The following is a 13,620-nucleotide window of genomic DNA, read 5'->3' as shown; positions in this document are numbered from 1 at the left end:
GCGTCTGAGAATAACACGTGGTTTGGGTTCTTGACCGCCAGGGACAGACCCTCTCGAAGACTTATGTTGCTGTCCCACCAGTTCAGGCACGTCTTTACTGGCTCGGAGATCGGGATTGAAACAGCTTCCAAAGTCTTGCTCTTGTCCCAATGGGAGTCTAGATGGAACTGGAGAGGGCGAAGGTGAAGTCTCCCTAGCGAGATAAATTGTTCCAGGGATGACAGAGTCCCTAGGAGGCTCATCCAACTTCTCACTGAGCAACGGTCTTTTCTCAGCATGAGGCGGACTTTGAGCAAGGCTTGATCTATCCTGGTGGCAGACGGAAAAGCCCGAAAAGCTAGACTGCGAATCTCCATCCCCAAATAGAGAATTGTTTGGGAGGGATTCAGTTGAGACTTCTCTAAGTTCACTAACAGTCCCAACTCCTTTGCAAGATCCAACGTCCATTGAAGGTCCTGCAGACAGCGATGACGGGACGACGCTCTGAGTAGCCAGTCGTCCAGGTACAGGGAGGCTCGAATCCCCGATAAATGAAGAAATTTTGCCACATTTCTCATGAGCTTCGTAAAAACAAGAGGAGCAGGGCTGAGGCCGAAGCACAGTGCTCGGAATTGGTACACCACATTCCTGTATACAAACCTCAGATACGGTTGAGAATCCGGGTGTATAGGAATGTGGAAGTACGCATCCTGCAGGTCGAGAGAGACCATCCAGTCTCCCTCTCTGACCGCTGCTAGGACGGACTTCGTGGTCTCCATCGTAAATTTTGTTTTGACAACAAAAACGTTGAGCGCACTGACATCCAGCACTGGCCTCCAACCTCCTGTATGCTTTGGGACTAGGAAGAGACAGTTGTAAAATCCCGGTGATTGAAGGTCCGAGACTTTCACCACTGGTCCCTTCTCTAGCAACTGAGACACCTGCAGTTGTAGTGCCTGTCTCCTTGACTCCTCTTGATACCTGGGAGAGAGGTCTAAAGGAACTGTTACCAGAGGAGGTCTCCGTACAAAAGGTATTTTGTACCCCTCCTTGAGCAACAACACAGACTCTCGGTCTGCACCCCTCTTCTCCCAGGCCTGCCAGAAGTTGTTCAGTCTGGCCCCTACCGCTGTCTGAGGACGTGGGCAGTCAGACTCTGCCACGGGAGGACTTGGATCCTCTCCTCTTGCCTCTTTTACTGTCGGCACGAGCGCCTCCCTTACTGGGGGCTCTGCCACGAAAGGGCGGGATAAACCTCATAGCTGGGGTATCGAGCTTGGGTCTTACGACATAAGACGATGAAGGAGCAGCTTTGCAGGCCGACGTAGCCATCAGGTCGTGGGTATCCTTCTGCACCAGAGAAGCCGCAATATCCTTAATCAACTGCTGAGGAAACAAGGCAGATGACAACGGGGCAAAGAGAAGCTCCGACCTTTGGCAGGGAGTTACTCCTGCCGAAAGGAACGAGAAAAGAGTCTCCCTCTTCTTAAGGACTCCTGCCGTAAAGGTAGCGGCGAGCTCATTAGAGCCATCACGGATAGCTTTGTCCATGCAGGACATAATAAGCACGGAAACATCACGGTCGGCCGAAGAAATCTTCCTGCTCAAGGCTCCCAGCGACCAATCCAAGAAGTTAAAAACTTCGAAGGCCCTGTAAACCCCTTTGAGGAGATGATCAAGGTCCGAAGAGGACCAGTAAACTTTAACGCGTCTCATGGCCAGGCGACGGGGAGAGTCTACGAGGCTTGAGAAGTCTCCCTGGGCAGAGGCAGGAACTCCCAAGCCGAGAACTTCTCCCGTGTCATACCAGACGCTCGCTCTAGAAGGCAGTTTAAAAGGGGGGAAAGCAAAGGCTGTCTTCCCCAAACTCCTCCTGGTGATCAACCAATCACCTAGCAAACGCAAAGCTCTCTTAGAAGAGCGAGAGAGCACTAGCTTAGTAAACGAAGGCTTCGAAGTAGCTAGGCCTAGCGTAAACTCTGACGGAGGCGAACGAGGAGCAGCAGTTACAAAATGGTCAGGAAACAGATCCTTAAAAATCAGCATGATCTTTTTAAAGTCCATAGAGGGCTGAGCAGCTTTAGGCTCCTCTCCGTCTGACAAAGTCCCCAAAGGAATATCAGTTGGAAGGGGATCAGCGACTTCCTCATCCGACGGAACCTCGTCCGACAACTGCCGAGTCTCATGAAAAGGAGAGACCTGCCGAGGCGGCAACGCTTGACAGGCAATGTCAACAAGCAAAGGAGCAGCAGTAGCAGAAGAGGAAGCGACGTCACGCCGCTGCTGAAAGGACTGAAATCCTTGAGACTGACCAACAACAACAGCTGAAGTTGATTGACGCTCGACGTCACGTCGGAACTGCATTGACTGCATAGACTGAGCAGGCAAAACAACCTCCGACTGCGGTGACTGACGCTCAACGTCACGTCGAGGCAACGGAGCCGGTCGGCGAACGTCAGTGCGGGGCTGCGGCGGCAGCAGCTGAACGTCAGTACGAGACTGCAACAAGGGAGGATCCACGTCACGTGACTGACGTGAAAGACTACTGACATCATGTTTCAAAGTACTAGAAACGTCAGCACTAACGTCAAATGGACGAGTAAATACTCGTTTGGGTGGCTGACGGCCAGAGTCTCGTTCAGCGTAATGGCGACTCGAAAGCAAAGGATCATCGCGAACCTGCTCAACGTCATATTCTTCCATAAGTGAGGCAAGCTTAGACTGCATGTCCCGCAGGACAACCCACTTCGGATCAACGGGAGTCGGAACGGGCCGTGACGTCGGTAACGTCTGCGTTGGCAAAACATTGCCTCTACCGCGACCCTCGGACCCCGTGTTACGCTTGCGCTTAATAGGCGAACAGTCTTCCGATGACTGCAAAAGGTCAGAGCTGTCCCAATGGCTACAGCCAGGACGCTGGACCTGTCCTGAAGGGACTGACTTTCGCTTCAAGGGTCTAGAAACCTTGCGCCAAGGTTTCTTGTGCGATAAGTGTTCGGAGGACGAGGAGAACACAGTCTCACCCGTCTTATGGTAAGGGCGATCTTGACGAGAAACGTCCGATACCAAAGAGGGAACGTTTGTACGTTGGTTAAAGCCTCTCGTCCCCTTAAGTCCTACGACATTACTTCTCCCTGGTGCAGGGGAGCCTGAAAGAGGTCTCGGACAAGCACGAACAGACGAACCCTCGGTCGCAACACTAAATACACTTTGCCCACTTATCACTTTATCACTACGATTTTCTGTTTTACCATTCTGACACTTCAACAACTTAACATCTGACATGAGTTGGTTACGGTCCGATGCTAAGGACTCAACTTTTTCGCCTAAAGCTTGAATCGCAAGAAACATATCCCGCATGGACGGTTCATGAGTGCTAGTAGGGGGTTCAGGAACAACTACTACAGGGGAAGGATTAGGTTCAGGGGCATGGGAGGAGGAAAATTCCAAAGACCTAGAGGAGCTTCTCCTCACCCTATCTCTCTCCAGCTTACGAGTATATTTGTCATATTCAAGCCAGTCGAATTCCGACAAGACCACGCACTCATCACACCGATCTCCTAATTGGCAGGATTTACCCCGGCAATTAGTACAAACGGTATGTGGGTCGATAGAGGCCTTGGGAAGACGTTTGTTGCAATCCCTCGCACACTTGCGATATTTAGGTTCAGGGATAGGAGAAGGGTCAGCCATATTGAACAATCAGAGAAAATCCAAGTCAAAACCAAAGTCATCAACAATAAACACTAGCCAAAAAAAAGGGTTTCAAGAGTTTAATTGAAGAAAAAACACCTGTCACAGCAAAAGCCCATAAACAACCAAAATAAAGTACTTCACCAAAAAGGTCGAAAACTCAAGGTCATCAGCGAGCGGAACCAACTTGTCGACAAGACCGACAGAGAAGAACTGGAGAACTTGACAAGTATATGCGGTATCTGGCCGATAGTCGGCGCTGGTGGTCACACCCGCAACCTTCACGGCGATCGCTCGCGAGTTTTTTGGTATCTGTCGAGCCGTCCGAGACGTCAGCTATTATATATTCACCGGCTAAGTTTAATATTTAAAATTCAAATTTACTATATTCAAATATGTTCTCACTGCATCTTCTCTTTCATACAGATATACAATGGATAAAGAGAGGTAAGGTTTTATCTCATGGTTTTTAATTACTGTACAAGAGTAAGTCAGTTTTTTCAGAATCGGAAACCTAACTAACCAAATATTCTCTGATAAAATAACTGGGTTGATTAATTATCCTATTTGGCTGACTTACTTGCGGAAATGAATGATAATAAACTAAAAAAAAAGACAATATAAACCCACAATTATCATATACTGTAAGGAGTAAAAACGAGTGAAAACAAACATGACTGATCAAAACAAATAACAAAACAAGAAATGACTTGTAGAAATGCTATACAGTATCAGGAAAAGTAAAGCTTCTATTATCAAGGTAAAATTATTTTCTTCAATTCAGGAATAGCAATGAATACCAAGTAAGACTTATTACGATAATACAAACTTGTCACTGAGAATGCCATTAATTTTCGCAGAACCGAATATCACAAATTTAAGTAATTTGTATTTTTCTAAATGTAAAAACCCAATTCCTTTAAATTAGGAGTAGTTTTCCTAACTATACAAATATGAGTACTTTTAATTACCAATAGTTTCAGTTTCAGCTAAGCCCGGGTGGAACAAAGAAAACAGATTTCATATGGTGGAGATGAGGGAGAGTAAGGGAGAAGGAAGATGCAACCCTTCGCCCCATAGGTAGATCACCCGTTTGAAAAAGTCCAACCTGGGGTTTGTGGGGAGGACAAGGTGGGCAGTAAATGTTTAAAGGACTCTGGTTTGTATAGTTAAAATTATTAAATTCGATTTGATCTAATACGAATATAAAACCCAGTCCTTTTAATTATGAGACTCAACATTGGAGAAGGGTAAACCCTCTATCCCCATGACCCGAGTAGGCTGAAGGCTAGATTATCTCATAGTCTGTTCTCAGTCCATTTGAGGGAAGCAAGGCAGACCCGTACCATACATGCTACCCTTTCAAGGAAAACTATAGAATCCATTATCATACAAGTCCAAAAAAGCAGGTGACAGGTCTATGTTCCTCTGCTCAGAGGAGTAGAATGAGTGTAGCGTAACCGTTCTACCTGGAACTCACCTGATAAAAGATGTCTTCTCCACATGATGTATTCCTTCTTCAGAGACAATAGGAGGGGGTGAAGTAAGGCGATAGGAGTAGGGTGAAGTAAGGCAATAGGAGTAGGCGAAAGCACTCAATCGACAAAACCCCAACCCCACCAATAAAAACCCAGAAACAATCTTGGTATTCTAAATTATTTGTTCGGCGGCAAAGACTATGCCTATGGAGAAAGTGCCAAAGGTTTTGTGGGTCATTCACTGTAGGTAATCAGTATCAAATGTGGATTGTGTCTTTCAAACCTCTGCATTTAACACCTAGTCTACCAAGATGTTTTTCTTGAAGGCCAAGGTTATTCCTAACCACATAGCTAGTGCCCCTTAATCATTAGAGGGGACATGGTGCCCCTACTCTATTAAACACTCCTAATGGTTTTCCGTAGAAAAATGAAGATGGTATTCTAACTGATCCTTCTTTTTTTTTTCCCTGTGGCCACAAACAGGTTCAGCAGGGTAGGTCTGCAGCGAGCTGTTTGTTTGATGTCTCCTGATAGTCCTGACAAGACACAGGAGGTACTCTAGGAATCAGAAAATGAACAGAGGTAAGAGATGCAAGGGAGCACTGTTGACCCATGCATGAGGGACAAGTAGCGAGGGTCGACCTCAAGCCTACTCATAGAGGTACCAAAACACCAGCGTTGCAGGCAAGACACTTCGCATCACGTAGGACTACTCCATAAAACACACTTGTAACAACACAAACACCCGCAAAAAGCATAGAAAGAACACAAAGGTAAAGTTAAAAGGCACAGACAAAGGTTAGCTCAGCTAGGTGGCAGGAAGATCAACCCTATGGAGAACGGTTGCATCCTCCTCCTCCCTCACTCTAACTTATATCTTCAAAATGAATAAGTTTTCTTTTTTCAGCCGGGGTCGGCAAAAGCGGAAACTAGTCAGCGATCCTTATTCGCTGGGGTTAAGTAACAGCGACAGGCACAAAAAGCAAGAATCTGCAAATATTTGCTAACCTAGGGTGGGTTAACTCCTAACCAACAACTCACTGCCCATTGTCTATGCACGGTCAACTAACACACTAAGCAACCCACTGTACTGCCTAATATAGTTTCTACTTAGTTTCTATCACAATACATGTATTGTGTAATGAACATATTTCAGTAAGTGTACAGCACAGTACATGTACAGTAATGCTTCACAACACGAAATTAATTCGTTCTGGAGTGGCTTCCGTTTCGTGAAAATTTTGAGTTATGAGTCACATTTTATATGTAAATTGCCTAATTTCTTCCAAATCCTATATAAATACCACATTAAATTTTATAATAATGCTACAGTATAACCACAATGAAATACTGTACAGCCAAATACATTTGAACCATTAAATGTACCTAAACTAACTGTTAATACCTGTAAATTAAGTGGTTATTAGAATATATTGCAATAATTCATGGAAAATAATACTATACATACTGTACAGTACAATTCTTGTACATATACAAAATATACATTACCATATGTACTGTACTATTATAGTTACCCTTACTATAGAGAGGGACATTTTCTATTGTAAAACAATCCATTTTCTTCATATTTCTTAAGGGTGACTATCTTATTCTTAGCAAGGCTGGTAATTTTCTCTTCTTATCATGAAACATTTTTTGCAATGTGAGTCATAAAAATCTTTGGCTCTCGTTGCGCAGCATGAAAATTTCATAAGCAGATTCTTTCGTGAAGAGAGGTATGACTGTATTAAAAAAAATACCAGTTCAATACTGCTAACTATTTACGTATCAAGTTCTATGTATTAAGCCTGAACCAGGTTGCAACTCTTGAGCTGTCGACTGTTTGATGCGTGGGGTAGGTAATATACGAATCACATCTAATACTAATATCACTATAAACACACAGGATATGTACAGGTTATTTTGCATCAGTTTTTTTTCTACATAACATGATTCTGCACAAAAAGGACTTAAGCAGGAGATACACATGCGAGAAGAGATGATGCGCATCTAAGGACAAATCAGCGAGAAATGGTGTGTTGTATCGTATGAAGAGGGAAACCGCACATAGCATGCAGGGTGTAAAAGAGCGCGGACGGTTTGAAATCATCAGTCCATGCAGGTACTTATAGCAAAATTGAGAATATGTGACTTTTTATTTGATGGGTTATATGGTTCTCTGTATTGCGAATGACCAAATCCGCAAAGACAGAACTCAGAAATAATGATGACTGACTATACTCCTTATCAAACGGACAAGTTTACATTTGTGTTGGAACAAAAAGAATTACATACCATGAAAAATGACAAACTTGTAACAGAGTTTGTATTTTTCCTAACATACAAACACGAATTTTTTACTAGAGGAGATATTCTAGTGTGAGCTGGAAAATACGGCAGAAAAACCTTAACAAGGTCGTTATCCACCTGTTAGAGGTCGGGGACCACCAGTCGGTAGCTACTGTTTACCTTCAATCGGATTCTAGCTAGGACTACCAAGGGGGCAATGATGGAGGGAAGATTTGTGTAAAGAATTTGGGTTTGTATGTTAGGAAAAATTATCTCTGTTACTAGTTTGTCATTTGTTCCCACACTGATACAAACCCTCATTCTTTACTATAGGAGACTTAGTCCCGAGGCTAGGGTGGCCAACGAGTTCCCTATTCATAGGGAGGATAGTCTTAAGACTAGACTCTCTGCCCATAGGTTTGGCTAAAAAAACAAATCGAACCGTGTGGCGGAATGTAAACAAACCACAAACCCCCACACTCTTGATCACTCCTACTTTCTCAATATCCCACAATACAAACTTTCCCCTGACTCTACTTCAAACTGGACTCTTGGACAGAAGGAAAATGAAAACAAAACATAGCCTTAAAATTATATTCACCGCAACCAAAAGCAAAAATTCTGCATTCAAAATAAGCTTAACATATAAACCACCAACAACCAAAATAATTACACGTAAAACAAATCATTAAATTCATAAATATACAAAAAAAAACCGTATCACCATTCAAATAAAAAACCCTAACAAACTTAATACTAAACCGCACACCAGCTCAAAATATGTGTTTATATATATTACGACACCAACACTGTCGCCACACACAAGCCGGACTGTCCTTTCACGGCAAACTACCACTACAGTTTATGGTAACCGAAGAGTTCTTAATTTGCCATAACGGCCTCAACTCCTTGAGTCACAGGTGTCAGTATCATCATCATCATCGTCATCTTACACAATCTTTATAACAGTAATCCAAACGGAAAATCCTTCAAACGGGCTGGGTCATTATGGCATCAAAATCAAGGAAATCGTTCAGTGCAATCAAATCGTAATCCTAATCGTAGTCCAGGTCATCAACGGTTGCGTAATCCAAGAGCAGTCTTAAAACAATCTAATACAGGCCAGGTCGTCAACTAAAGATCGGCATTCAAAAATAACTCTCCAAAGGAGGAATCACGGCCTACCAAAATAAAAAAAACACTTATGAACACTCCTAACTAACAACTATCGCACTATAATCAAAGATAAACAATAAACTTTCTATCATTCACGAACGCGCCTAACAAAAATGAATAAAAACAGTACTTACTCAGAATATAAAAAAACACTAAACAGCCGGCTTTCGAAGAACAAAAAAAGATACAACCGACTTCTACCACAGTCCGAGATCCAATGCTTTCGCCCAAGACATTCATCACCACCCTATCCTAGCTAAAAATGTAAACAAACAACCTCAAATATACCAACAATCTTTCCAACTTCAAACAATCATTCGCTAATTACCCTTTTTCTTCGGCGCGCACCGCGGACACACAAAACACGCACACACAAACGCACATACACACATTCTCTCGCGCCACGCGCGATCTAACAAAACTAAAGCACATGAAATTCTCTCTCTCTGACAAAACTAAAGCAAATAAACACTTTCTCTCTCTCTCTCTCTCTCCTCTCTCTCTCTCTCTCTCACAAAACTAAGCAAATAAACACTTTCTCTCTCTTGCGGTTTGACAAAACTTAAGTAAATAAACACTCACTCACACACTCTCTCTCTCTCTCTAATGACAAAGCTAAAGCAAATAAAATGTCTCGATTTAACACTACTAAAACAACACACACACACACACACACACACACACACTCTCTCTCTCTCTCTCTCTCTCTCTCTCTCTCTCTCTCTCTCTCTCTCTCTCTCTCTCTCTCTCTCTCTCTCTCTCTTTGATTTGGCAAACAAAAAATAAATTAAAATAAAATTAATCCTCCACATTCCTCCCCCCTTACTTTGCCAAATCCTCACACAACACTTACCTATTTTCTCATAACCCAGTCGCAGTCAGGAACAGGGCCTCGGCTTCGGGTAACTGGGCCTTCATATACCTGCACTCTCTCATTCACTTCTTCCATGTCGTTTTCATACAACGTACTATTACTATTCCCGTCTATGTTCTGCTCGTCTAAGATATCATTCACTATTTCATCTACCTCAGTTTCATCTGGCCCGAAAATCCCACTAATTTCTGTCAACAATTCATCCATTACATCTAAACCATTTTCTACTTTAACAAAAGAATCATTCATACTGCTTATCATTCTCCTATCTTTCATTCTCGTGTCCGTCATACGTTCTCTTGCCTCATCTAACGAAAAACCACACACACTATAAGTATCATTCATACTCATCCAAGTTTCATCTGTATTAATACATTATCTTCCATACTCACCAGTACATTTACACCCTTGTCCTGCTTATTCTGATTGCCGCCTACAACTACAAAATTTTCCCGTCTTTTTATCCCAGTAAAATTCTCAGACTTCTTTTTCTTTCCATACTCTACTAACACCAATTGCTTATCTTCTAAACCTAATGCCTCACACATACTCGGTTCATACTTGTTCGTTTTCAGCCATTTATTCATACCATTCTCCTGAATATATCTTGGTACCTCCTTCAATTTCCGCAACTGATTGTGGTGTGCCCTAACCTTTTCCACACTACCATCCACATTTACTTTACCTAAAACATAACTCAACCCACTTGAACCAACATCTAACACCTCATATGGACCTTCAAACTTATCACGTACCTTATTGACATTCATTCTTCCTTTTTCAATTACTTCTTTTAACACTTTCTCTCCCACTTTGTAGCTTTCAAACCTCTCATTTGCTTTCTTCCAAACATCTCTATCATTCTCGGACACACTCAATCTCGGTCTTACTATCTTTTCAAAATTCAACACAAACTTACACGGAGACATACCAGTACTCTTGTGCACCGTCGCATTATACGCCCACAACGCACGCCCAACATATAAATCCCAATCATTATCACATGTACTCATCATCCGCAAAATTTCTGTCAAGGTTCTTACCGTCCTTTCAGCCAAACCATTCGCACTTGGCATATACGGAGTCGAATACACATGTTCAATGCCCCATTCTCTCAACATCTGCTCAAACTCCCATCCAACAAACTCCGGACCATTGTCACTTAACATTTTCACAGGCTTACACACACTCATCGGCAACATCACTTGACTTACCATTCTCGCTACAGTCTCACTTCTTTTATTCTTGATGGGCACTGCATACGCAAACTTGCTCATATGATCGACCATGACAATCATTCCCACATGTCTCCTCGCAGTCACAGGCAACGAAACACAATCAATCACAAACATCTCAAATGGCTCTTTCATACGTAACCTCAGAACAGGAGGACTTGCATGCATGCTCTGATACTTTCCCTTCTGACAATCCTCACAAGTAGTCGCTACATCCCTACAAATTTGACTCAACCCAGGCGTAAACAACCTCTCTCGCATGCATTCCCACAATTTATTCTTCCCCATATGCCCATACCTGTCATGCACTACCATACACATACTTACAGCTGCATGCATTGGAAATACAGGAACATATATATCTTCATCCATTCCCCTATGCAAAAAATACACAATATTCTTACAAACAATAAATTTTTTAACAACTTTCTTATACACTTCCAAATCACACGGCCATTCTTCCACCCTAATACCATTTAAAATACATTCACGTAACCTATTTATCTCTAAACATTCACCTTGCATTTCTTCCACCTCTTCTTTGCTCAACAAATCATCTTCACTTTTTGCAATATCAATCATGCCAACAAAATTCGCCATGAATACACTATTATCCTCAATTACTATTACCTTACAGCCATTCTTAGAAAGCAAACCCTTACCAACATCAACTGACACATGGTGCAACCTCAAAAAATCTATTCCCATCAAAAAACAACTAGGCATTTCATTCTCTCCCATTACAATAAAATTATGTTCAACTTCCATACTCCCTAGTTTCACCTTCAACCTCACTTCTTCCCAAACAAGTAAACTTCCCTGACCTATTCCATGAATTCTCACACTCGTACACTGTCTTTTCACTTCCCAATTGTACCTCTCAATTTCCCTGATAACCGACTCATTTACTAATGACACTTGAGCACCCGTATCAATTAAACTACAATATTCATTCTCATTTATATTCACATATGTCATCATCCTTCCTTTTACACCATGCATACATACATTTACTCTCCTTTCAATTCTGTCACTCACTTCACCAATATGTTCATCATCATGTTCACTGTCCTCTATACCCCCATATCTTAGATTAAGGTCACTTCCACCATTATCCTTCTCACTCAACAATTTGCAACATTCCTCCTTACATTGAATCCTCAAAATATATTCCCAATCATTCTCCTTACATGCCCTATATTCCATCGGTCGATTCCATCCAAAATACAAATACACAGTTACACCATACAACATACTTACCACCATTAATATCTTTGATAATACTTCCCCTTCTAGTACACTACTTTCCTCCTCATATACCATTTCTTTTGACACTTCATTCATCACCCTTCTTTTAAGCTCGCTTACGCTACCTGGTACCGTACTACATGCCCTGTCCCTGAGACTTAAGGGAACCCGTTTCTCTCGAGACCACCTGCACGAACTTCCTCGGACAGGCTGCAGTGTGAACAGACCAGGGAAGTTCAATTCTGGCCTTAGGGTTCGGTGGAGGAAGACATAGCCTATCTAAGGCTGGAGCGTCAAGAGGTCGTGGAGACATGCAAATCGCCGAGGCTTGAGATATTACACATAGTTCTTAGAGCCCTTAAATAGGAGGACTCCAAGTCCTTCGACGGCGGATCTTTCGAGGAATCCTCAGGCTGCGATAATTACTCGCGTGTTATTACAGGTGAAGTGGAGACGCGAGCAGCGGACAAAACTTTTGCCTTACCCCTCGCATCTTTTTTATTCGAAAGGAGAAGAGCGATAGAAGTCGCAGTGTCTGGAGGTAACGGGGAAGTAGGAGACCATCCTACCGTTGTTGCAGGGGAAGGCTGAGCGCTGGATAATGGCGCCGCAAGCGCCTGACCTTGCGTGGATGTAGATGGTCTAGGCGAAGGAATTATCGGAACTGACCTAGTAGACTTTGTAGATTCCTCTCTTTGAAAGGTCTGAAGTATGAGGTGGAAGAGGCCAAATTGATTGGCGATCTGGCCTTTTCCCTCTGCTCTCAACCGAAGAGAAGAAGGGCTGAACTCCTGCATTTTCTTCTGAGGTTTTCGGAGGTCGTAATCCCTAACTTATTAGGAAGCAAGGGAAACGGGTGGGAGGTTGTCCTGTCTGAAACATGAGGGCGAGGAAATTGACCACGCGAGTGTATGACCGGGGACTTGCGAGATCAAGAAGTCAAAGGGCAAGAGCGATCTTTCTCTGATGATAAGGAGCGAAAGTGACGAGAAGCACTCTTTCTGACTTTCCTAGAGCGATTGGAGACCCTCAAACTAATATGTGAAGGAGAGGGTTCGAGATCAGGACGCGCTTTGCCCTTGGCTGCTCTCCTGGCGCAATCAGATGAAAAATCGTGAGAAGAATCGGCAAGCGATTCTGAGAGCCAGCAGTGGGAAGGGCTTATTACGCTTTGAAAAGCTCTCTTGCGACGAAGAGCGAGAATGTAACGTAGCACTCTTTTTCTTGAAGCCCTTCGAGTGCTTAGATGATCCCTGGCGAGAGGAAGACGACAGCGAGGCAGAACGATGATGAGAGGAAGCACTCTTCTTAGATGTGCGCCGCGAGTGCTTATAGTCTCGAGGCGAGACGTCTTGTGAAGAGACAGAAGACCAGGAAGAGCGAGAACAATGATGTCTCTTCCTATATCGCCTGTCTCTCCGGCGAGAATGTCTAGGCAAAGAAGAGCGAGCTCTCCTTTTCCTCTTCTCTCTCTCTCCCTCCTAGCCTCCGAAGAGGACGAGGACGATGAAAAGGAGGAGGAGGAGTGCGAGGTACTGCAATGTTTGCGCTTGCGACGCTGTTTTATTGTAGAAGTGCAAGCGGTGTGAGAAGTAGGCGGCGCAGGAACTGAAGTTATTACATCCACTGAAACTTCAGCGGGCGCCAA

General features: G+C 43.3%; 1 protein-coding gene across 1 annotated transcript in view; it reads right to left on the bottom strand.

Moving 5' to 3' along the window:
- LOC137620795 (ATP-dependent RNA helicase DHX30-like) overlaps positions 1-13,620 on the bottom strand; it is a 175,152-nt gene that overhangs the window by 108,015 nt on the left and 53,517 nt on the right. The gene's annotated exons all lie outside the window — the stretch shown is intronic.

This window comes from Palaemon carinicauda, chromosome 27 (assembly GCF_036898095.1).
Source record: "Palaemon carinicauda isolate YSFRI2023 chromosome 27, ASM3689809v2, whole genome shotgun sequence".
NCBI lineage: Eukaryota > Metazoa > Arthropoda > Malacostraca > Decapoda > Palaemonidae > Palaemon > Palaemon carinicauda.
The sequence above is the reverse complement of the archived record's forward strand: the minus strand, read 5'-3'. Positions and strand labels throughout refer to the sequence as shown.